The sequence below is a fragment of the Mytilus galloprovincialis genome, chromosome 3 (assembly GCF_965363235.1).
Source record: "Mytilus galloprovincialis chromosome 3, xbMytGall1.hap1.1, whole genome shotgun sequence".
NCBI lineage: Eukaryota > Metazoa > Mollusca > Bivalvia > Mytilida > Mytilidae > Mytilus > Mytilus galloprovincialis.
In genome coordinates this window covers 19604580-19608726 of record NC_134840.1, presented here as the reverse complement: position 1 = coordinate 19608726, position 4147 = coordinate 19604580, and the positions used below count along the sequence as shown (strand labels likewise).

General features: G+C 32.4%; 1 long non-coding RNA gene across 1 annotated transcript; it reads left to right on the top strand.

The window, feature by feature from the left end:
* On the top strand, positions 1 to 3946 carry LOC143066346 (uncharacterized). Its single transcript, XR_012975568.1, has 2 exons — positions 1 to 218; positions 3697 to 3946. It is a non-coding gene; the product is annotated as an uncharacterized LOC143066346 (long non-coding RNA).
* Positions 3947 to 4147: the final 201 nt, after the last annotated feature.

Below are 4147 nucleotides of genomic sequence, written 5' to 3'. Positions count from 1 at the left end.
TTTTGGTTAAATTATATAAAGCCAACTTTCTTAGTTAAAAAGATATATTTAATAAACCGATATATACGCCTCGTTAAAAGGGTTTTCTTTTCTAGCAATGAATCTCACGTGATTAAATACGTCACATGTAATGTGAAGGACATTTGATATCATGTACAGTCTGTAGAAAATGGAAGTTATATATTTTGAGATTTACACTATATTACGAGTTTATCAAGGTATGAGAATTCCAAATAGGATTTTATTTGTATTATTTGTTTATTGTCAGTATAATAGATATAATAGATAGGTATTAAATGCATTTAGTTGTTATTTTTGGCTAGATGAGCTCTTGACCTACTTAACGTAATAAATAACAATAGCTTATTTTGATTTAAATTTATCACAGACCCTGGCGGATCTAGAAATTTTCATAAAGTAGGGGCCCTCTCTAGTCAACTTTCAATTATTCCACAGTGGCGGATTCAAAAGCGGTAAGATTTTGTGTTCCCTATATAATCCCCCCATTTTTGTCCTGGGTTGGGAACCCCTTTTTAAAATGGCTTGATCCGCCTGTGTTCCCTTAATATTTAACCACTTTTCAGAAATAGAACCCTGCGCCCCCTTAAATCTACCTCTGGGCTCTGGGTTATATCTCCAATTGAGGTCATAATAGAGAAATCAGGTGTACAAACACCAAAGTAGGCACGGGGTTTAAGTATGCATTTCCCTCTATACATAAACTGTAACGATATATTTTTATATATGTATTGCTTTTTATTTATGAAATAGATAAAGTGTAAGATACCTTAATTTTTTGTTTAAATTAAGTAAAACCAACTTTCTTAGTTTAAAAAGATATATTTAATAAACCGATATACGCCTCGTTAAAAGGTTTTTTTATTGCAATGAATCTCACGTGATTAAATACGTCATTACAATGATTTTTATAGTTGTTACAATAATGAAACAATAATGACACAAATCATAAACATGAATTTAACTATTTCTTAGATGTTAATCTACAACCAGATCAGAGCCATATACATAAAAAGGCACAACAATATATTTATTAGCTAGATGAGCTGTTGACCTACTTAACGTAATAAATAACAATAGCTTATTTAGATTTAAATTTATCACAGACCCTGGCGGATCTAGAAATTTTCATAAAGTAGGGGCCCTCTCTAGTCATTATTCAGTGATTCCACAGTGGCGGATTCAAAAGCGGTAAGATTGTGTGTTCCCTATATAATCCCCCCCCTTTTTGTCCTGGGTTAGGAACCCCTTTTTAAAATGGCTTGATCCGCCTGTGTTCCCTTTATATTCAACCAATTTTTCAGAAATAGTTCCCTGCACCCCCTTAAATCTACCTCTGGGCTCTGGGTTATATCTCCAATTGAGGTCATATTAGAGAAATCAGGTGTACAAACACCAAAGTAGGCACCGGGTTTAAGTATGCATTTCCCCTCTATACATAAACTGTAACGATATATAATTATATATATATATATTGCTTTTTATTTATGAAATAGATGTAAGATACCTTAATGTTTTGTTTAAATTAAGTAAAACCAACTTTCTTAGTTTTAATAAACCGATATACGCCTCGTTAAAAGGTTTTTTTATACGCCCGTCAAAATTTTGACGGGACGTATTATGGTATACAAATGTCTGGTGTCCGTCCGTCTGTCCGTCTGTCCGGCGTAAACATGTCGCACCGTAACTTGAGAACGACTTATCCAAATTTCATAGTTGTTTCTTATGATGGTCAAATGATCTGTATACTTTTTGGTGAAAATAAGATTTAAACTTTTTGAGTTACGGCACTTTGTAACTAAAACAGGGGTGTGCTTTTTTCACATGTCGCACCGTATCTCAAAAACGTTTCTTGATTATTGCTTAAAACTTTACACACTTCTTAGTTATATTAATCTTAATATCTGTATACTTTTTGGTGATGATTCAAAATTTCCTTTTTGAGTTTTTGAGTATTTTGTTAAAAGGGGGAGGGTTTTTTTACATGTCGCGCCGTATCTCAAAAACGATTTATGATTATTGCTTAAAACTTTACACACTTCTTGTTATATTAATCTAAAGATCTGTATACTTTTTGGTGATGACTCAAAATTTTATTTTTGAGTTATTGAGTATTTTGTAAAAAAGGGGAGGGGTTTTTTTTACATGTCGCGCCGTAGCTCAAAAACAATTTATGATTATTGCTTGAAACTGTACACACTTCTTTGTTATACTAATTTAAAGATCTGTATACTTTTTGGTTTGATTCAAAATTTTATTTTAGTGATATTTGTAAAAAAAAACAGGGTGGAAAGGGGGGGTTCACATGTCCCGCCGTGTCTCAAAAACAATAAATGGTTATTGCTTAAAACTTCCTCAGAAACTATTTATGATTATTGCATAAAACTTCCACACAAGACGTCGGGCGTAAGCTGTTTATTTTTTTTATAGCAATGAATCTCACGTTATTACAATGATTTTTATAATTGTTACAATAATGAAACAATAATGACACAAATCATAAACATGAATTTAACTATTTCTTAGATGTTAATCTACAACGAGCCATATACATAAAAAGGCACAACAATGTATTTATTAGCTAGATGAGCTGTTGACCTACTTAATGTAATAAATAACAATAGCTTATTTAGATTTAAATTTATCACAGACCCGGGCGGATCTAGAAATTTTCATAAAGTAGGGGCCCTCTCTAGTCATTCTTCAGTGATTCCACAGTGGCGGATTCAAAAGCGGTAAGATTTTTTGTTCCCTATATAATCTCCCCTTTTTGTCCCGGGTTAGGAACCCCTTTTTAAAATGGGTTGATCCGTCTGTGTTCCCTTTATATTCAACCAATTGTTCAGAAATAACACCCTGCTCCCCCTTAAATCCACCTCTGGGCTCTGGGTTATATCTCCAATTGAGGTCATATTAATGCAGTTTTCATCACTTATTTTTCAAGATTCATCATAACACAAGTTCTTTATCTAATAATGTATATGGCTGAATCCGCCCCTGTAGAAATTATCTTTCTGAAACACAAAATGCATTTAACTTTTACACATCTAGTGTATGACAGATCTTAAAACTTTTCCAACTGAAGCCAAAAGCCAGAAAACTTTTTATTCTCATAGTGGTGTGAACATGATTGTTGTTCCCATAATACTTGTTCCCCCTGGAACAAGTCTTGGAATGGTAATAAGTTCTTTGGAACAAACATAACATAATTTTATTTCCACCTTCTTAAGATATTTTCCTGGAACTAAAATGTTATATGGTTTCATAATATCTGTTCTTTTAGAGAGAGTGTCATTTGATTTTTTTATACTTGATCACACCTTAGTTGATATTCACCTCACATTTCATTTACCTGGACATGAAGTACATACAAAGAACATGAAGAGTGGGCTAGAAAAGGGGAACGTGAACCCTGGAACACATATTTTTTTTTTAAATCTCCGGACTGACTTTAAATTTAGTCCCTGTTTATTTTTTAATAGACTGTGAGAGAAATCAGGTGTACAAACAAGAAACACGAAGCCGGGATAAGGTACCGGTACTTCCTGTATCTCTAACAAATGTAAAATTCAAAAAAAATATTATAACACAAAAAAAAAAATTATAAAAAGAGATACTGAAATGTTTTATTTAGTGTATAAAGTGTTTTTTCAAAACTAATATATTTTCTCGTTTCAGCTGAAAGTACCTCTCTAATAACTGTTTATGTGCTGCTTAAAAATATATTGCAGCACTTCACAGTTGCTTGAAAGGTTGAAAATGTCATCATGCAGAAATTAGAGCAGATTCCTCAGATTAAAATCATTGAAAATGGATAGATGCACTGGTCCTGGTGGTATACATCGATACAATTAATCTTAATTACATTTGGAATGAAAATTGTCTTCTTTTTTGTTTTTTTGCACGATAAAACCAATATTTAAAGTGAGTCACTCGTTAAAAGTAATGTTTATCCCATTCTTAAACCAATGCATGTATATCATCAACTTAGTCTTCTGTGCATTTCTAATGCAAAATAAGGCAAAATGTTTGGTCCGATTTGATTCTGTTATTACAAACTTTTTAAACAAATTACTTCCCTTTGTTAATCTGAGACTGGTTCCATACCGGACAATTTGGCTTTTGCCAA